The sequence below is a fragment of the Lactuca virosa genome, chromosome 6, assembly GCF_052849685.1.
Source record: "Lactuca virosa cultivar CGN04683 chromosome 6, Lactuca_virosa_CGN04683_v6, whole genome shotgun sequence".
NCBI lineage: Eukaryota > Viridiplantae > Streptophyta > Magnoliopsida > Asterales > Asteraceae > Lactuca > Lactuca virosa.
Window position 1 is genome coordinate 256,292,652 of NC_136431.1, and position 23,767 is coordinate 256,316,418.

Here is a 23,767-nt window from a genome sequence, read left to right on the forward strand (position 1 = left end):
TTCTAATTTCAAAATTTATAAATTAAAGCCTTATTAGTTTTCTTTATTTATTTATCTAAATTAGTTGTTTAAATTTAAAAGGGAAAAAACACTTTAATTTAATAATTAAATATTTTTATTATTTTTCTTATAAATTCAAACTTCTCAAATATTTAGAATTTCATATTTATTTTTTCTTTTAAATGAACTCATGTCATACATGGGTCTTACACCTAGTACCAAAATAATCTACCCTAATAAATAAAGATCTTTTTTTCCACATGTCATACTCTCATTCATTTGTCACATGTCATTTTGTGGTTATTTTAAATTATTTTTTTTCTACATGTCATTTTATGGTTTTTTTCCATTTTATTAAATTTTACATAATATTTAAATGTAATAATTGCAATAAACGTATAAATAAGTACATTTCAATTTCATTAATTGACTTTCTTTATAATTTCAAAATTTCTAAATTAAAGCCTCATTAGATTCCTTTATTTTTTTATCTAAATTATTTATTTAAATTTAAAAGAGAAAAAAACACTTTAATTTTAATAATTCAATGTTTTTCTTATTTTTGTTATAAATTAAAACTTCTCAAATATTTAGAATTTCATTTTTAATTTTTTCTTTTAAATGAACTTATGTAATACATAGGTCTTACACTTACTACAAAAAAAAGCGATAAAATGGCACAAGGAATTTATGTAGTTCGCTCCATGTGAGCTACATGTATAAGTAGGAATTGAAGAGCTATTTTTATTGCCGACCTATTACAAAAGTGATTGTAATAGAATCTTCAACTATGGTTACTTACGATAGTAAACCCTAGTAACTATACAGTGAACCCTTCTATAAGAAAATCAGATATAATTAAATAGGTTCAAACAGGTAAGAAGTAGATGACTCTTGAGAATATGTGATGGATGAAGACAATTCAAGTCAAGGAGGAGATTGATAATTAATCGCGACTTGAAATACCCGACTTGAACAAACTGAAGAAAGCCTAAATGGCAATTTTCAAGTTTTTTTTTTATTTTTATTCTTGTAAAAATGAAAAATTACAATAAACCGGCTAAAACCGTCAAATTGAAAAATGTGGATGTTTAAGGACTTTATTGAAATAAAACGATATTTAAGTTTAAACAAAAAAATCATAAAATATAAAGTCTTTTATACAGTTATATGATTTTATATCATTTTCCTTCATATGATCTATAAATACATTTTATTTACATTTATTTATCTATATTAAACGTTATAAGAAAATATAATTTTATCTCACTAACTTACTAATAAGTTGATTTTGATTACATTGCGTCTTGTCGCAAAATACAAGAAAACGTGTATGGATAACCAATATTTGTTTATATCATTAATGTTTGATATTTTTAGTTTCTTTGAACTGTATGTTGTTGAGCTCCTTAATAGAATCTTATGGATTATGTATAGTAATATTTTGACCTTCAAAATCTATGAACAGTTTTTAAAAGAATTATTTTTACAACCCAACATCGAGTAACAATGTAGTTTGTTGTCCGTTTATCTTTCATTTATATAACTTCTATTTCATTGATATATTTATAAGAAAAATGGTCGGTTCAATAAAACATAAAAATTTACTAGAAATTATCAGTGTTGAAAGAGTTTACTCTTTTTTTTTGGAACCTGCAAATATATATTAAATGAATAGAGCAAACCCAAAACTAACAAGATGCTAGAGAAGGGGCATAGCAAAGTATTAAAATTACAAATGAAAAATTAAAAGCAAAGGAAAGGATCACTACACCAATCAACCCATTTCAGGTTCCTTGCAGAAGTTCCCCTAAATTTGATCCATGTGAATACTATAGATTTTATCATGTTTGCCAACATAGTATGTGAAATTCTCCGGTTATTGGATATCCCATCGTTTCTTGCCCTCTATATGCTACAAAGGGTTCCATAGAAAATGACTTGTAAAATCCGTTTTTTCCTTGGGTAATTCCCCCGTCAAGCTGTGAAATCAAGGACCTCAACAATTGTGTTGAACGGATCAGTATGTATACCACACCATTTAAAAACCCAATCCATCACCAACTTTGCAAACGAACATTGGACAAGGATGTGATCACCACATTCCTCCTCATGATTGATATACTCACATGTCGTGGATTCTATCCTCACCCCTCTTCTTTGCAACACCATGGCAGATGGAAATCTACCCATTTTAGCCCTCCCTACAAAACACGAAACTTTATAAGGGACCTCCTTTAACCAATATATTTTCATCGTGTATATAGTGGTGATTTGGTCAATTTTATGCCTTAATGAGTGGACAGAATATTTCCCATCAGGAGTTAAATGACATTTCCATTCAGTGTTCTATCCATTGACAATTTTTGAAAAAATATTTGAGATAGTAATATCAAGTTTGCTCAATTCCTTTTTAGCCCCTGCTATATTTTTCCAAAGACCAGTGAGTCTCTTGTTTGCATAATAATCGTTTGGTTTTGATTGTAAATTATGAATGCATGAAACAACCTTACACCATAGTAAGCATGGATTTGACCTTAACCGCCACCACCATTTAACTATTAAAGCAAAATTTAGGGCTTTTATCGACCCAACTCTAAGACCCCCATCTTTTTTAGCTGTTGTGATTCTATCCCAAGAAACCCAACAAAATTTGATGTGCCATTTGAACCACCCCATAAAAAGGATCTCCTAATTTTCTCAAGTTGTTCTATTACCCCAGTTGGTGCCGTGAATAAGGAAAGATAGTAGGTAGGTAGATTACCTAAAACGAAGGTAATTAGAGTGAGTCTCCCGACGAACCACATTGTTTTGGATTTCCACGAGCTGAGTTTAGTCATGAATTTCTCGATAATCGGTTTCCACTTTTTTTCAGGTTCATGTTTGCCCCACTGGTACCCCAATATATGTGAAAGGAAGAGAAGAGGGTTCACGGCCGAGTGATCTCGCCCAACGAGATGTTTCTTCCAATATGGAACCAACCTCGAACACTCTGGATTTGTTAAAGTTTACTTTCACTCCAGATGAGACATGGAAACACCTCAAAATTTTGGCTAGGTTTTTATTATTGCCCTCTGACCATTCTCCAAGAGAGAGTGCATCATCTGCATACAGTAGGTGTGGGATCACCACCCATTGTTAGGAAGTTGTACTCATCTGAAGATACCTTTGCTACAAGCTGACTTCAAATCCACATTGAGTCCTTCCATAGCAATGACGGAGAGAAATGGAGAAAGGGGATCACCTTGCCTCACCCCTTTTTCCATTGCAAACTCTTTTGTAGGAGTACCGTTTACTAACACGGATTCCCTAGCTGATTTCATACACCCTTGAATTCATATTCGCCACTTGTCTCTGAATCCCATTTGAACAAGGATCGAGTCTAAGAATTACCAGTTTACCGAATCGAAGACCTTGTCAAAATCTACTTTAAACAGCAAAATCTTTTTCTTTTCTTTCTTCGCCCATGCATACACTTCATTTACAATCAATGGTCGGTCAAGAATGTACCTTCCTTCTACATAAGCAGATTGTACCTCGTCTATGCAATGGTCGATGACCCTTTTGAGAAAAGAAATAAGTATCTTAGAGATGATTTTATACAAACACCCAATTAGGATAATTGGACGAAAGTCGCTGAAATTTATGGGGTCCTTAATTTTCAGAATAAGGGATACGAAAAAAGGAACTACACGCAGGGCTAAGCCTACCAAACCTTTCAAAATACTTGAAAAAAAGAGCTATGTCTCCCAAAAGAATATCCCAGTATGCCTTGATGAACTTAAAGGTGAATCCGTCCGGGCCACGGGTCTGATCACCACCACAAGCCCATACTGCATCTTTTATTTATTGTAATGAGATGGGGTCTTCCAAGTAACTTCTATCTGTTGAAGATATGCGCGAGAACATGGGATTGTAAAACTTGGTATAGAGGGCGATTTTTCCTTAAATTTATTTTAAAAGGAACGATGTGCTTCCGCCTTGATCTCAATTGGATTTGTGTTCCAACTACCATTGATCATGATCCCAATAATATTATTTTTCATGTTTCTATTATTTACCCAACCGTGAAAAAATAGTGGTTTCATCTCCATCTATAGCCCAACGAATCCTGGATTTTTGTTTAAGATCAAGGCTGATCATTTTTTCAAGCTCAGTAATTCTTCTAAAACCATCTCACCATTCTTCTTTTTCAGATTCATTGAGAACCCTTGTTTCGGCAATATTATCAGTGAGTCCATCTTTGTCACACCCCCAGCCATCGGCGGAAACACCGGGTAGTGTAACGTTATTCTTCGTATCACAGTTATATAACATACATTGAACAATACTAAAGAAAATACATACCTTTATTGATAACTGAAAGTTACATAACTGTTTTTCTAGAACCTATTACATATTATCCGACTATGGCATACTTCTTAATGAACAGAAAGGTAATAGTAAAACTTCTTCTGTTCAAATACATACCAGCTTTTCAAGTTCCTGAAAACACATGCATTTTAAAATACATCAACATAAAGTTGGTGAGTCCACAGGTTTTGACTCCATAAAATAATACATTTTCCACATTCAAAAGTATAGTTTTTGAAAGTATCATTTTGACTCTCCATCATTTAGTATGTATATTAGGTATAATAGTTTACTTATCAATTAAGTGTTATACCTAAACATTCCTTAATCCTAAGGTATAAGTAGGGGAAACTTATACTTAACATTACTACTTGTATACGACAAAGTATAATGTTTCTAACAATTTGCTACCATGAGCCTATAACCGCTGCTATGACATAATACCTCTGATAGAACACACTCATGATTTACCATGAGAAACAACACCGTACGCTTCATCGACGCCGGAACAATAACAAATAAAAGGATAGTTCATCACTTGCTTTTGGTTGACTGTAGCTAACAATCACAAGTGGGGTGGTCAACCCGTATACTAATTATACACGACTTCCTCGCTCACACGGGATTAACGGTTACAGTTCAGAGGATTTCCACTAAGATCCCCAATCTTAGTTGATGAATACAATTACTCATGTAGACTTTGAACGCTTCCTATAGCTCTAACAACAAAAGCATCTTTATGTCTAAAACCCTAAGTTACTAGACTATGCTTTTAAACATTACTCCTAACTTCATAATATTTAGGCAGTATAACAGCTATATCTTGAAGTAAAACCAGGTTTTATCTTGACCTAAAACCAATAATAACAACATATAACGTTCCTAGTTTTATCTTGACATAAAACTATCAATAACAATACCAAGTTTTATCTTAACATAAAACTAACAATAACAACGTATAACATATCCAGTTTTATCTTGCCATAAAACTATTAATAGCAACATACTTTATAACTTAACATATAAATCTTCCGAATATAACTTCGGAACTATATCGCACACAACATATATATATATATATATAGAATCTTAAATATAACTCAAGATCTACATTAGTAAATTAACATACTGATAAGTTGATAATAATTGTATATATTCAAAATATTATATTTAGAACAACTATACCCCGGCTATTATAACTATATACTATCATATAGACATAATAATAACATATATATAATATCTAGCATGCGTTTTCCCCCAAAATATTAGAAAGTGGGGCCGTGAAACTCACCCTAGTAGCGTGATTTTATGTTATCTAAGCAAAAACGGTCAGCGTACGAGGTCGTCGGGACTCGGGATGCAAAATGGCCTCCAAAAACGAGATAGAGAGAAGAGTTTAGGTGTGAGAAGTGTTAAGGTCGAATTTGCTATTTATAGGCTGATTTTTGGCCATTCACGACGTGAACCAAGCATGCTCACGTCGTGAGCTCGATCCTGCTCACTTCGTAGACCCGCCATTTGGTCCCTAGCTTCGGATGGTGTCCCTTTGACTCCTCACGTCGTGAAAAACTCCTTGTTCACGTCGTGAGTTTGGATCTTATCCCCTCGCAGCCTCTTCACACCTTCTAGATCCGAAAGTGTGGCGGTTTGAGTCCTCATGTCGTGAGTTTTTATGCTCACGTCGTGAGTTCAGTCAAATTAGGGTTTCTGACAGCGATATCTTCGGAAGGCCATAACTTTTGCATACGAACTCCGTTTTTGACGTTCTTTATATCCACGTGTAGGTATTTACGAGTACTACAACTCTCTTTTAGACTTAAATATCTAATTCTAAGTCTATTTTATATTCCTCTTATTATAGAGATTTATAGTGTTTGGTTTATCATAACTTTTTCATGCGAAGTCAGATTCAAACATTCTCTATATTTTTGGGATCGTATGGACGTATACTTTGAGTTGTATTATAATGAAGATTCATATTTGTATTAGAATTTATCATGAACTACATAACACTCTTACCACATTACTAGGTTAACATAATCACATTACATGATTGGCATAATCACACATGATTGTCTATTGACCTATTTTGACTAGTGTTACATTCTCCCCCCGTTAGAATAATTTCGTCCCGAAATTTATCTTATGGATGGGGTTTCGTTAAACAGTTGGGGGTATTTTTCTTTCATCTGATCTTCACGTTCCCAAGTAAATTTAGGTCCTCGCAAAGAGTTCCATCGAACTTTCACTATGGTAATACGACTTTGCTTTAATCGTTTAACTTCTCGATCCATAATCTCAACAGGTTCTTCTATAAAGTTGAGTTTCGTATTGACTTGTATCTCTTCGAGAGGTATAACAAGAGTGTCATTGGAAAGACATCTTTTGAGATTTGATACATGAAAAACATCGTGCACATTACTTAGCTCTTGAGGCAACTTAAGTTGGTATGCGACGGAACCAATTCTTGCCAGAATTTCAAAAGGTCCTATATATCGTGGGTTTAGTTTGCCTCGTTTCCCGAATCGAATTACACCTTTCCAAGGAGAGACTTTCAACATTACTTTATCTCCAACTTGGAATTCTAAAGGCTTACGTCTTACGTCAGCATAGCTCTTTTGACGATCACGTGCAGCCTTTAATCGATCCTTAATTTGCACGATCTTTTCAGTTGTCTCGTGGATTATTTCTGGTCCAGTACGTAAGGTATCGCCTGTACATTCTCTGGCCATCTGCGTATCTCCAACTTCTGCCCAACACACTGGGGAACGACATTTTCGTCCATAAAGAGCCTCAAATGGTGCAGCCTTGATGCTGGTGTGATGACTATTGTTATAGGAAAACTCAATTAACGGTAAATGAGTATCCCACGCATTTCCAAAGTCTATTACACAGGCTCGGAGCATATCTTCTAAAGTCTGAATGGTTCTCTCACTCTGACCATCAGTCTGTGGATGGTAAGCGGTACTCATGTCTAAACGTGTTCCTAAGGATTTTTGTAGAGATTGCCAAAATCGTGAAGTAAATCTACTATCTCGGTCAGAAATAATAGAATTTGGAACTCCATGCAATCTCACAATTTCCTTAAGATAAACTCTAGTTAGCTTCTCCATCTTGTCGTTCTCCTTAATTGGTAAGAAATGGGCGGACTTAGTCAACTTATCGACTATCACCCAAATAGTGTCGGACCCACTAGGAGTTTTAGGTAGCTTAGTGATGAAGTCCATTGATATCTTCTCCCATTTCCATTCAGGTATTTCCGGTTGTTGAAGTAAACCTGAAGGCTTTTGATGTTCTGCCTTTACTCTAGAACAAGTCAAACATTTGCTCACATAAGTAGCAATTTCTGCCTTCATGTTTGGCCACCAATAATGTACTTTTAAATCTAAGTACATTTTGTCAGAACCTGGATGCACGAAATATCTGGACTTGTGGGCTTCTTCTAAGACCAAGTCCCTGACTCCACCGAACCTGGGCGTCCAAACTCGGTTCATAAAGTATTGCATTCCGTCATCTTTTCGTATAAGTTGCTTTTCCATTCCTCGCAAAGCTTCGTTCTTAATGTTTTCTTCTTTTAGAGCCTCAAGCTGAGCTTCTCTAATTTGTGTGGTAAAGTTAGAATGAATAGTTATAGTTAATGCTCGTACTCGTCGGGGTTTAATATATTCTTTTCGGCTCAAGGCATCTGCTACCACGTTTGCTTTTCTGGGATGATAAAGAATCTCACATTCGTAATCATTCAACAATTCAACCCATGTTCTTTGTCTCATATTAAGATCTTTTTGGTCGAAGATGTGTTGGAGACTCTTGTGGTCGGTAAAAATAGTACACTTAGTACCGTATAAGTAATGTCTCCAAATTTTTAGTGCAAAAATTACAGCTCCCAATTCAATATCATGGGTAGTGTAATTATTCTCATGCATCTTAAGTTGTCGTGATGCATAGGCGATAACTTTTCCTCTTTGCATCAACACACATCCCAATCCTTGGTTTGACGCGTCGCAGTATACAACGAAATCTTCTGTTCCATCTGCAAGGGATAGGATTGGTGCACTACACAACATTTGCTTTAGTTTCTGAAAAGCAGCTTCTTGTTTGTCTTCCCAGTTGAACTTCGTATTCTTCTGGGTTAGTGCTGTAAGTGGCTTGGCTATTTTGGAGAAATTCTCTATGAATCTACGGTAATAGCCAGCAAGTCCTAGGAATTGACGCACCTCTGTTGGCGTCTTTGGTGCTTCCCAATTCCTGATTGCTTCAACTTTGGATGGGTCAACATGAATTCCTTCGTTGTTAACTACATGACCTAAAAATTGTACTTCTCTAATCCAAAACTCACATTTGGAGAATTTAGCGTACAACTTTTCTTTTCTTAGTAGTTCCAAGATTATTTGCAGGTGTTGACCATGTTCTTCCTTGGTTCGTGAATATATCAATATATCATCGATAAATACGATCACGAATTTAACCAAGTATGGTTTGCAAACACGATTCATGAGATCCATAAACACTGTTGGGGCATTGGTTAATCTAAAAGACATAACTAAGAACTCATAATGACCATAACGTGTTCTAAATGCTGTTTTTGGAATGTCGTCTTCTTGTACTCTGAGTTGATAGTATCCTGATCTAAGATCTATCTTTGAGTAGTAGCTGGATCCTTGCAGTTGATCGAATAAATCATCAATTCTCGGAAGTGGATAACGATGCTTGATCATTAGCTTGTTTAGCTCCCGATAATCAATACACATTCGAAAGGATCCGTCCTTCTTCTTGACAAACAAGATTGGTGCTCCCCAAGGTGAAAAACTTGGTTGGATAAAGCCTTTGTCAAGAAGTTCTTGTAGTTGGCTAGACAATTCTTGCATTTCAGATGGAGCCAACCGATAAGGAGATTTCGCTACTGGTGTTGCTCCTGGAATTAAATCGATTCGAAACTCGACTTGTCGGACGGGAGGTATTCTAGGTAGATCTTTAGGAAACACGTCAGGGAAATCACATACTTGAGGTATGTCCTTGATTTCTTTTGTCTTTCTCTTCCTATCTACAATGTGGGCTAAGAATGCGCTATATTTCTTATGTAGATATTTCCTGGTCTTAGTACAAGAGATGACTTTGAGGTTCTTCCCAGATTTATCACCATAGATAATCAGGGCTACGCCGTTTGGTAAGGGTAGTTGTATGGCTTTCTCATGACATAGAATTTCAGCGCGGTGTGAAGATAACCAATCCATGCCAATTATGACATCAAAACTACCGATAGGCATTGGCATGAGGTTGACGTGAAAAAGGTAGTTATTAAGAGTTAACAGGCAGTTTTCTAGGATTTCATGTGTTTTCTCAGTTTGACCGTTAGCGATTTCTACTTCATAGATTTCTTTTAATCTGCTAGACTTATGACTTAACAATTTTCTAAATGTTGGAGTTATAAAACTTCGATCTGCTCCAGAGTCGAAGAGTATAGAAGCATATAAATTATCTATAAGAAACGTACCAGATACGACCGAAGGGTCCTGGATAGCCTCTCTGCTTCCAATCACAAACGCCCTGCCACGTCCTATGCCTCCCTGACTCCTTAACTTTGGACATTCTTTCTTGATATGTCCAACCTCCCCACACTCATAGCATTTTCTTCCTTCACCATGGCCTGTCCCATTATTGGTTTGTTGATCGACTGTTGCAGGTGTTGTGCTCCTACGGTAACTAGCAGTATGCCCCTTTTTCTTGCACTTCATGCAGACAAAACAGTCACCTGGATGATGACGGTTGCACTGATTGCACCATGAAGATTTTGGTTCTTTAGGTACTGCTGTTGTGGCTGCATAATTAGTTACCACTTCTTGTCTTTTCCTAGATGATTGTTTGGGATTCTTCCTATTAAACTTGCGCTTGTTTGTTCTAGATTTGGGAGACTCAGCCTTTGAGACCACTTCTGTTCCTTGGATCTCTATGAGGGTTAGCTGATGAGCTATCCTCTTGGTGCTGTCATAAGTCGTAGGCTTTGATGCGATCACCATGCCTTTAATTTGCGATGCTAAACCCCATATATATCGCTCAATCTTTTTATATTCAGGGGTTACAAGTGTTGGACACATTACAGCAAGATCATTAAATCTAGCGGTATAAGCTTTTATCTCTGAACCCTTCATGGTTAGGGTCCACAGTTCTTGTTCCAGTTTATGTATCTCCTCCCTAGGACAATAATCCTCCACTAGCATCATTTTTAGCTCCTCCCATTTCATGGAATTTGCAGTATCAATTCACATGGTATTCACATGGTTGTTCCACCAGGTGAGTGTTGCATCAGCGAAAGTACATGCTGCAAATCGTACTTTATAATCATCTGGACAGAAGCTTATTTGAAAGACGGACTCTGTCTTTTCTATCCACCTCGTCAAATTAACTACCCCTTTATTTCCATAAAAGCTTTTTGGCCTGCAATTCATAAAATCTTTGTAGGTACATGTTCTAGTGGTCCCTACATGGCCTTCATTTCTAACTCCATCTCTTGTGACATTAGATAGAGCTGCAGCAATTCTTTGAGCTATGATTTCTTCAAGTTGTACTGTATTTATTGAGGGGTTTATTTCTGGTGGTGGTTGCGGTTGTTGTTGTTGCGGTGCTGATGGTCGGTTAGGGTTTAGCCGATTACTCCTTCTAGGCATTTTGTTTTAGTTCCTATTATAAATAATAAGAATTTTATGAGTTTTGTTAATCATTTAATACACGAGTACTAAATACTCCAGTTATTATTCACAGTGTAAAACGTAATAGACAACACAATGATTACTGTAACATATGCTTCATATTATTACCAGTGGTTACATCAGTTTATTTAGGTTATAAGAGAAAAGTTTCTATAAACATTGCAAAATTTGCAAGATTTTCTACATCCTTGCTATAAACTTTCCTCTTTTCGCCTTAACTAGTCTGATTTTCTCTATTTACATAACCACTAGTTGGAGCTTATCTACCAGAAACCTAAGTGATGACCCAGCACGTCAGTGACATTAACCACTTGCTCTTCAAGTGCTTGAGTTCTCTGCTCAAGACTTCCCGTGTGTTCTTCATTTCTTGAGGTTTGAGTGTAGAGCTCTAACTCTGCAATCCTGGCATCGTGAGTAATCATGTCATTATAAGCAAAATTTATACGATGATGGACATCCATCACCGATTCCTGATCCCGTGTCCTTTGTCCTTCTAGCCTTCGCACTCTTCAGAGAGATGAGTAGCCCTCCCTTCGACAATTTCCATTTTGTCTTCAATTTTGACACTTTTCTCAAACAATTGGGATAAAGTGTTATCTTCAGAAGAATGTGGGAGATGTGGTCGAGATGATTGACCAGTCTCATACATCTTGGCAGCTCTTTCTTCCGTCACCCACCTATCAACGGTTTGTGCGATCCGTGCAGGTTCATCTTGAACTCTATGACTTCCTGAAGATGTCGCCTTCTGACTCTTCTTAATCTTTGGCCATATCTGTATGGATTTACGTGACGTGCATTTCATTTTTACTACTCCTGGAACTTTACGGTAAAGAGTGTTCAGTGGTGGTAAAGATGATGTCACCGATTCTGTCTCCTCCATGGATTCGCTTTCTTCCATTGGTTCACTCTCTTCCCATTCGTTGGAGGGTAAAGGTGCTCCATCATCAGAAGGTATTGGATGAAATGTGGTTGGATTTATAGGGTAGTAAGGATCGCCTACCATCATGGGGAATGAAATTTCCTCTTCTTCATCCGTATCCTCGATGATTATCCATTCTCGTGAATGTGCCATGTCTAATTCCTATACGTTTTGGATCACCAAGAGTTTTAGTCTATCAAATATTACTCCCAAATTAAATAGTTCATATGATCTGATCATAATAAAATGTAGTTGCGCACCTACACCTAGTTGTGATAGGATATATCCACATATAAACTTTAGTTGGAATATTTGATCTAAATCCTTGAGATCAAAAACATTCCGGGTATTAAGGTGTATTCTCACCGCGGGTCTGAGTCTTTACATATGACTCTATATTCTTATTTATTGTATTCATGCTTTAACTATTGTTTGTTACTTCAGGTCTATCTGATAAGGCTCCGGCCAGTCAGGACAGTCGAAAGGGCAGGATCATTTTAGCATATAGCCGTTCTGAAATCCAGCAACCCAAATTGACATGCCTATCCTTGTCACCGCTCCCGTAAGTAGTCCTTCAGTAGAATAATTAATAATACTTTTTATTGATAGGTTAAGGGATATACCTAAACCTAATAGAGTAAGCCCTAAACTATAGACGTGCTTTCCTAAGAAAGTACTAGTTCACTATAGTTAATAGCTCTGATACCAATTTCTGTCACACCCCCAGCCATCGGCGAAAACACCGGGTAGTGTAACGTTATTCTTCGTATCACGGTTATATAACATACATTGAACAGTACTAAAGAAAATACATACCTTTATTGATAACTGAAAGTTACATAACTGTTTTTCTAGAACCTATTACATATTATCCGACTATGGCATACTTCTTAATGAACAGAAAGGTAATAGTAAAACTTCTTCTGTTCGAATACATACCAGCTTTTCAAGTTCCTGAAAACACATGCATTTTAAAATACGTCAACATAAAGTTGGTGAGTCCACAGGTTTTGACTCCATAAAATAATACATTTTCCACATTCAAAAGTATAGTTTTTGAAAGTATCATTTTGACTCTCCATCATTTAGTATGTATATTAGGTATAACAGTTTACTTATCAATTAAGTGTTATACCTAAACATTCCTTAATCCTAAGGTATAAGTAGGGGAAACTTATACTTAACATTACTACTTGTATACGACAAAGTATAATGTTTCTAACAATTTGCTACCATGAGCCTGTAACCGCTGCTATGACATAATACCTCTGATAGAACACACTCATGATTTACCATGAGAAACAAACACACTCATGATTTACCATGAGAAACAACATTATACGCTTCATCGACGCCAGAACAATAACAAATAAAAGGATAGTTCATCACTTGCTTTTGGTTGACTGTAGCTAACAGTCACAAGTGGGGTGGTCAACCCGTATACTAATTATACACGACTTCCTCGCTCACACGGGATTAACGGTTACAGTTCAGAGGATTTCCACTAAGATCCCCAATCTTAGTTGATGAATGCAATTACTCATGTAGACTTTGACGGCTTCCTATAGCTCTAACAACAAAAGCATCTTTATGTCTAAGACCCTAAGTTACTAGACTATGCTTTTAAACACTACTCCTAACTTCATAATATTTAGGCAGTATAACAGTTATATCTTGAAGTAAAACCAGGTTTTATCTTGACCTAAAACCAATAATAACAACATATAACGTTCCTAGTTTTATCTTGACATAAAACAATCAATAACAATACCAAGTTTTATCTTAACATAAAACTAACAATAACAACATATAACATATCCAGTTTTATCTTGCCATAAAACTATTAATAGCAACATACTTTATAACTTAACATATAAATCTTCCGAATATAACTTCGGAACTATATCGCACACAACATATATATATATAGAATCTTAAATATAACTCAAGATCTACATTAGTAAATTAACATACTGATAAGTTGATAATAATTGTATATATTCAAAATATTATATTTAGAACAACTATACCCCGGCTATTATAACTATATACTATCATATAGACATAATAATAACATATATATAATATCTAGCATGCACTTTCCCCCGAAATATTAGAAAGTGGGGCCGTGAAACTCACCCTAGTAGCGTGATTTTATGTTATCTAAGCAAAAACGGTCAGCGTACGAGGTCGTCGGGACTCGGGATGCAAAATGGCCTCCAAAAACGAGATAGAGAGAAGAGTTTAGGTGTGAGAAGTGTTAAGGTCGAATTTGCTATTTATAGGCTGATTTTTGGCCATTCACGACGTGAACCAAGCATGCTCACGTCGTGAGCTCGATCCTGCTCACTTCGTAGACCCGCCATTTGGTCCCTAGCTTCGGATGGTGTCCCTTTGACTCCTCACGTCGTGAAAAACTCCTTGTTCACGTCGTGAGTTTGGATCTTATCCCCTCGCAGCCTCTTCACACCTTCTAGATCCGAAAGTGTGGCGGTTTAAATCCTCATGTCGTGAGTTTTTATGCTCACGTCGTGAGTTCAGTCAAATTAGGGTTTCTGATAGCGATATCTTCGGAAGGCCATAACTTTTGCATACGAACTCCGTTTTTGACGTTCTTTATATCCACGCGTAGGTATTTACGAGTACTACAATTCTATTTTAGACTTAAATATCTAATTCTAAGTCTATTTTAAATTCCTCTTATTATAGAGATTTATAGTGTTCGGTTTATCATAACTTCTTCATGCGAAGTCAGATTCAAACATTCTCTATATTTTTGGGATCGTATGGACGTATACTTTGAGTTGTATTATAAAGAAGATTCATATTTGTATTAGAATTTATCATGAACTACATAACACTCTTACCACATTACTAGGTTAACATAATCACATTACATGATTGGCATAATCACATGTGATTGCCCATTGACCTATTTTGACTAGTGTTACAATCTTGGTTTTTAACCTATTTAGATCCTCCACCTCCTTTGGATGAATAGTCGCCCGCCAATCTTTAATTTTCTTCTTTAAATGCTTAAATTTCACAGCAAGCAAATAGTCAGCGGTACCGAATTCGTGAAAGTGAAGCCATCCATTAGCCACCATATTTGAAAATTCGTCCCTCTCCATCCATGAGTTGAAAAAACGAAATGGTAGGGGTCTGAAATCAACTGTTGTAGATGAGAGAAGAACTGGGCAGTGATCTGACGTCTCCTTGGGGAGGGCAATGAAAACGACATTGGGGTGATGAGATAAGAACTCATAACAAACTAAAAATTTGTCTAATTTGCTTAATTTCATTTTGTCATGACAGAAATAAGTGAACCGGTGACCTCCCATTTTAAAATCACTCAATCCACCTTCGTGAATGAACTTACTGAAACCCATTGCAGTTCGTGCACAGAAATTTGAGTTGAAACATTCATCATCCCTACGAACAGCATTGAAATCACCCATTAATATCCAAATTCTACCCCTTCGTTCTTTGAGATTTAGAATATCCTCCTACAATCTCTCTTTATCGTGTATTGTAACATCCCAAAATTCATGGCTAAAAATTCCATTTTTAGTTAATTATAAAAACCATTAGTCTGAAAACATCGATAGTATCATCCCATACCATACTCAAAAACCAATATCTCAATAACCAAAACATGTCATAAGGAAACAACATCAGAGTACAACTCCCAAAGATCTCATATGCGGAAAATCATAGTGTGATGCGATGCGATCATGCCGGCTCCTTTCCTTTCGAAGAAAAAGTACCTGAAACCAAAACTGAAAACCGTAAGCACGAAGCTTAGTGAGTTCCCCCATCATACCACATACCATACCATAAGCATGCTGCCTAGCATATCCGGGAGTTGGCCTACCCCTTCGGTCTCTTTCAACCGTTACTGCCTAGAATATTAGGGTGCTATCCTACCCCTTCGGTCTCTTTCAACCGGTAACTGCCTAGCATATGAGGGTGCTGGCCTACCCCTTCGATCACTTTCAACCGGTAACTGCCTAGCATATCTGGGTGCTGGCCTACCCCTTTCGGTCTCTTTCAACCGGTTACGAGGTCTATTTCTCCCCTACCACTACCACATAATAGCATACATAATCAATCATAAACATACTGTTGGGTATATCTGGGTGCCCAACCTACCCCTTCGGTCTTATCGACCGGATACGGGCTCTATTTCACCCCTACCACTATCACATAATATCATAGCATACTAGCACATAAATCATAACAGATAGTGGCATACCATATAATTATTACAAATACAATCATCTAACTACAAACTCCTACTAGTGGGTCGGCCTTGGTGCCTTAGACCCACTGCTACCGGGAAGGTAACTCACCTCGAATGCTGTAAAGTAGCTGAACAATCCCCGACTCTAAAATCAACCCAACTCAAACCCTTACACATAAAAGATTTCCTTAATTACCCTTTCATACTCATAACCCCTTAAGTGTCAACTTTGGTCAAAGTCAAAGTCAAAGTCAACACCCTGGTCAACGTCAAAGTCAACATTCCGAGTTGACTGAACTCGTCGAGTTGGCCCTTCAACTCGCCGAGTTCCATAAATCATAAAATCATGAAATCGCGATCCAACTCGTCAAGTTCTTCCATGAACTCGTCAAGTTCTTCCTTATCAATAGAATCGAGACTTTTCAAATCAACTCGTCGAGTCCATCCTTGAACTCGTCGAGTTCCTCAGTCTGTTACCCCTTCTTAACTCATTAAGCTATTATTCTTCAAACTAAGGCATCATCTTCTGGATCCAAGATGGAAATGCGTCTAGAAGGGTGAAGTTTTCAACTTTACCCATTAAGGACCTCTCCCAACACATAAAACTTAAACCCTAACCCAAAAGGGCTTAGATCCAACTCCAAAAGCCATCAAAACTTCAAGATAGACCATGAGGTCAAAGACCTGGACTCTAGGGACAATTAGGTCACGTAAAGTTCCCATATTTAATTGCATGCATGACCTACTAAGGCTCAAAAAGACCAAAAAGATCGTCTAAAAGTTGCATGGGACTTCCATGGCCATAAAGTTGGCACCTTTATGCTATGAAGTCCCCTCAAGACCGTAGATTTGAAGGGTTTGCCCAAGTGGGACGTCCAAATCCCAACCATCAACATACTTGGACCAAAATATGAAAGAAAGCATCCTAAAACTAGATCTAAGCATGTCATGGACAAGGTTGAAGCTTTATACCTCAGATGATTCAGAAATGGAGCCCAACTTCTGCATCTACTCTCCTCCCACACGTCCTTGCTCCTCCTTCAAGCTTCTTCTTCTTCAAACTCACCAAGAATGCACAAAGTTAACTCACAATCACCAAAAATGGCTTAGGATTTCATGATTAGGGTTTTGGACAGTGGAGGCTGGAAATGAGGCTAACTTATGGGGGTTAAGGTGTTTAAATAGGGTGCAAAACCTTGAAAATTAGGGTTTCATTCTACCAGCCTACTCGTCGAGTTGAGGCCTCTCAACTCGTCGTGTAGGTTTCTTAACCCGCATCCCAATTCATCCCTACTCGACGAGTCTGGGGCTCCCAACTCGTCGAGTTTCTCTACAAAAGTGAATAATTTATAAATTTAAATACATACCAGGAACCAGGTGTTCCATGTATGGCCTGAGGGCCATAAATATTAGCTACAACAACCGGCTTATCAATTTCGGCCCAATTGCCAATGTTGATCAGACAATAATGAGATTTGATAACCTCCGATGAAGTGAACACAAGAGGATCCCAAATATTGATTAGGCCACCTGATCTACCTATTGTGTGGACCCTAACTGCTTCACATTGATCAGATCCCCAACAAGTTGCCACATTTATTCTGTCTACGTCTGCCAATTGAGTTTCCCGAATACCCATGAATGAAATGTTTTGTTGTCTAACAAGTCTTCAAACCCAAGAGACCTTATGATCTTCACCGATGCCACGAATATTAAGAGTCAAGAGATTCATTGGCCAACAATATTCTCTCCATCTTCGCCTATAATCTCTGCTAGAATGGGGTCACCCATTGCAATTTCGAACCAATCTTATTCCTAATTTTGATTTTCTTCTAACTTTCATTGAGTTCCTCAAAGTCAGAGGATTCCAATCCATTGGGGTCAATATTTGAGCTCGCTGGAGGGGGTTCACTGTTTAGGTCAAGAGGTGCAGGTATTGGAGACGGTATAACCTGAGAAGAAATGATTTATGTGTTAACAGGATCGATGATGAATTCCGGCGAATGAGCTCTTCTCTTCTTATGTGAAACCATATTGTGTGGTTGAGATGGATCATTATCACTTTTGCACTTGGTTGGGACTTCTAATGGGCCATTGGGTGGAAATGGACCAAACCATCCAAATGGGATATTATCAACCTTGTTACTGATGGACCCATCATTTAAGCACGTGGAAGAATCCACTGGTTGGATTATTAAGTTACTAGCGGTAGGAGTTAAAATATCCTCCTTGGTACCCGACCCATTCCCATCAACTGCAGAATCGTCTACCGGATCAGACAACAGGATATCATCCTTTGCAAATGTTTAATTTTCCAGTTAATTATTCAAAAAACCATTCCCTCCATCTTCATCCGGGATGATTTCCCCTTCCTCGAATCCATTTTGATCTGATTCTACGGAGGATTTATATATCATGCTCTATCTATCTTTAGTGCCACGTTCTCTTTATCACCTATAGCCTCCGAATCAGACATGTATGACTGCTTCTCATCATCAAACTCGAAAAGTTTTTCAAATTCGACAATGCCAATCATTGTAAACTTACCTCCAATTTCTACAGAGACTTCCTTATTGATGTTTGTCATTCGAATTGTGAGGATACCAAGTTTAATACATGAAAGATCAACACTGTGCTTGAAATCATCAAATTGGGCAATATTTTTTTCCATATTTAGCAGTGATCTTCTCCAAATTTGGTTCACTCCAGTTTCTAATTGGCAGACCAGCAATCTTTATCCATGCTATTCTTTCAAATCTTGTGTTTGTTGGTTCCCCAATCGAGCGACACCTGAACATCTCTTTCCATACCGCTTCATTCATCAGAAATTCACAAACAGATTCCGGTCCATCGAATCTCAGGAGGATTCCTAAGCCTCCTGTGTATTTCACCTCTACCCACTTATCATAGTGGTTCGACAGAAGTGCCAACATGTGACATAGGTGTAGTAATGACTTGGTTTCCCCTGTCAACACTTTCTTTCCCATCCAACGTTTCCTAGATTCCTCTTCTATCAATTGAATCGGAGGTGTCGGCGCTTGCAAGGGGGTTATTGGTCCTGCTTTGTGTTTCACAACCTCGTCAAAAGATCTTTCGTCTCTAGTATTTCTGGCGGGGTATGAAGCGTTATTATAGAAGGTTGGGAGTGGTTTTCTTACGGGAATTGGATTGGGTTGAGCCACCTTTATTTTGTGCTTCTCTACATTAATCTCCAACATGTTGTTCCTGCACCTGGTTCCATTTAATTGTTGTTCCAATCCCCTCACGTTTGGCACATCAACAAATTTTATGAATCCAAAGTTTTTCCCTTTCTTTCCCTTCTTCTCGCCAAAGTAAATGTCAATCAACTTCCCGAATGGTGAGAATATTTCCTTAAACTCAGCCTTCGTTACACCTGTGGGAATATTTGTGACGTAGAAGTTTATTACATTGTTGTTCGCCGGAGTTTTCCTTCTTTGAGCGTGCGTCCATCCGACTTCCCAAGGGAGCATTTTTTTTCTCAGTGAATCTATGTACTTGTGTTTTCATGTTTTATGATTTTAAGTGTCATCATAATATTTTTTAGATGTTGCAACTCATACATATTATAAGATCACATTTGAACCGTTTAATATATATATATATATATATATATATATATATATATATATATATATATATATATAGAAGTATGTTCAAATGAGAACATTTCTTATTTTCAGAACAATCGAGAACAATTCTCAGGCACACATTTTTTTAACCAGATTATTCTTTATTAATTTAAAACAAAAATATCCCACCCAGATCAACTACCACCAAATTCACGACATTAATTTATCAAACACCACTTGAAGCATCTTTATCAAGGCTACCAGACCGTCGTCGACCGTCAGACGCCGGACCACCGCCGGAACAATTTTATCGCCACCGTTCCACTTTTGGACCAACTGATTGTTGTCTTTTCATTCCTTTCAGATCCGCAACACCACCTCCCACCGTCAAAATCCATTTTCATATGCCTCTCATCTTCTAGAACCATCACCAGATCTTGTCACATTAGATCCTGTCATCAGATCTCGTTTCCTCTCTTTCGTTCTAACCTTTTACAACGACAAGAGCAAAGTTGTTTTTCAAATTTCAACTGAAACGATCCACCGTCTGCTTTACGAACATGAACTAAATCACTGATCCTCGTGTAGTGAAGAAAAGTCTGAATTCTAACACAGGGAAATAACAACAACGTTCGTATGAAAGTATTTCTATTTCCTCAATTAGAAACCTACTTCCTAGATCCAGATCTGTAAACCACAAGATGACTTCAAACCCTAAGCTCTCTCGATTCACCTAAAAAATCTTCCAATCGAGGTTAATAAACCTCTTCGAGTTTCTGAAAGAGTTGTTCAACATCTTAAATTGCAAGTAGCAGAAAAGAAATGCTTTAGTTCGAAGGAATAATTACCATGGATAAAAATTTCTTAGAGGAAGGTGTGAGTGAAATTGTTAAATATGGAATTTCTATTCTCGGATCTAAGTTAAAATCGATGTAGATGTGACCTTGAATCTCTTTTTGAAGCATTCAAACATGGAGAAATGGATATGGAAGTGGAAAAAGAAAAGAAGTCAGATATCGAAAGTAATTAGGGAGTATTCCCAAAGGAGATTGGATTTCCTTAGCTTTATGATTCTCTGAATAAAGTGGAGGAAACTAATATGAGTCTTGAGAAGGAATTATCAAGAATATTTTACGTAGCCTCCAATTCTGCAATTAAAGGTAAACTTCTTTAAATTTAATTGGAAATATATGATTAAAAAATGAAAAGGTGAACAAGTCAGAAGCTAAAGCTTCTTTTTCTGCTTCTACGATTAATGCTCCAAAAGTTTTTTTGCTCATTTAGTTATATTCCAAAAGTTCATCTTTGAGTGGTGGAATTAAAATTATACCTTAGCAAGATAGGCAAAAAAAATGGTGAAGTTAAAATGCCTTTTTCTAGTTTATTGATTGGTAGTGGACCAAATTATTCAATTATTCAACTTTATTATGGATTCTTCATCCATAAACAACTTTCATTTCCATATTGTTTGTTATTGCTTATCCTATTAACCCATTAACTTTTTCAATAACTCTTTCTATAACACCTACTTATTAACACCTAATATATTTTATAAATATTTACATTTAAGTGTGGTGACTTTTTTTACAGAATTTTGATTTTTTAAACATTAAGCCATTTTAATGCATACCAAAATAAAAAAAGGGTAGTAAATTGAAAATAAAAAACGAATATTGTCCAGATAAATCATATGTGGTCAAATTTATAAAATCACATGTGATTAAATACAAAAAAAAATATATGTGATTAAATATATAAAATCACATATGATTAAATACACACAAAAAAAATTGAATCGATAAATCATATCTGATTAAGTAATGTATATATATATATATATATATATATATATATATATATATATATATATATATATATATATATATATATATATATAATCACATGTAATTAGATCATATGTGATTAGATATATAAAATCATATGTGATTAAATACAAATAATCACATGTGATTAATTATTTGATTTAATCATATATGATTAAATAAATATAATCACATTTGATTTGATCGCATATGATACATATGTATCTAATCACATGTGATTTCTCGTGTAATTAATCACATGTTATTAAATATATTTAGTCATATATGATTATATACATAGAAACAACTACTGCCCACCCACCACCCACCACCTACCACTACCCACTACCCACTACCCACCACCAACACCACCCACCACCCAAGATTTATTTTTGCATTCTCGATTAAATAAGTTTTTTTCTTGTGTTTCAAATCATATATGCTTAAATACATTAGAACTACTATCGAATCAGATGTGATTAAAATGGGTGGTGGGTAGTGGTAGGTAGTGGGTAGTAGGTTTAATGACATTTGATTATATGTATTTAATCACATTTGATTATATGTATTTAATCACATGTGATTCAACATTTGGTCTCGTGTATGTAATCATATGTGATTATATGTATCTGATCACATATGATTTATGACGACAAGATTTCTTTTCGTATTCTCGATTCAATAGTTGTTCTCATATATTTAATCACTTGTGATTATATGTATTTAATCACATATGATTGTATGTATTTAATCACATGTGATTATATGTATTTAATCACATGATTTATATGCACAAGATTAATTTTCGTGTTATCAATTTAATAATTGTTCTTTATCCACATTAATCATATGTGATTAAATACATATAATCACATGTGATTAAATACATAAGAAAAATTAAATCCATATAATTACATTTGATTATATGTATCTAATCACATATGATTATATGTATCTAATCATATATGATTTATGTGGACAAATTTTATTTTTGCATTCTCAATTCAATAGTTGTTGTTGTATTTAATGATATTTGATTATACGTATTTAATCACATATGATTTGTATGAACAATATTCATTTTTCATTTTTGATTCAATATGTGTTTCCGTGTATTTAATCACATCTGATTATATGTATCTAGCCACATAAGATTTATGTACGCAAGATAAGTTTTTGTGTTCATTATTCAAAAGTTGTTATTCTTCCACATTAACCACATGTGATGAAATACATAAGAACATTTTCGAATCGGAAATTTGAAAACGAAACTTATCTATATAAATAATATGTGATTAGATATATATAATCAAATTTGATTATATGTATTTAATCACATGTGATTATATGTATATAATCACATATGATTTATGTGATTAAATACATATAATCATATATGATTTATGTGATTATATGAATTTAACCACATTTGGTGGTAGTGGTTGTAGGTCTTGGATGGTGGTGGGTGGCAAGTGGTCATAGATGGTAGGTGGTGGTGGGTAGTGGGTGGGGGTGATGGTGGAGATGGTAGGTCGTAGATGGTGGGTGGTAATAATGGTGGGTGAAGGGTCATGGTTAGTAAGAGGTGGTGGTGGGCTGGTAGGTGGGTGCTAAAATATGTTGGGTAAGGTTAGGTGGTGGGTGGTGGTGGGTGATAATGGTGATTGTTGGTGGTGGGGGTAGTGGTGGGTGATAATGGTGAGCGGGATGGTAGTAGTAGAGGGTGGCGAGTAGTTGGTGGTGGGTGGGGTGGTGGTAGTACTGGGTAGTTGGTGGTGGTAGTGGGTGGTGGTGGTGGTAGTGGGGATGATGTTGGTAGGTGTTAGTGGTGGGCGTTACTTCGTGGTAGAGATGGTGGTGGCGGGTAGTGTGATGGTGATGGGTGGTGAGTGGTGGGTGGTGGTGATGGGTGGTGGTAGATGGTGGGTGGGTGATGATAGTGGTGGAGGTGGGGGAAGGTGATGGGTGGTGGTGGGTGATGGTGGTCATGGGTAAAAGTTTGTTTGTATTGGTTATGGGTGGTGGTATGTGGTCGGTGGTGGTGGTGTTGATGGGTTGGTGATGGCGAGTGGTGATGATGGGTAGTGGTGGTGATGGTGAGTGGAGTTGGTTAGTGAGTTTTTTATTAATTA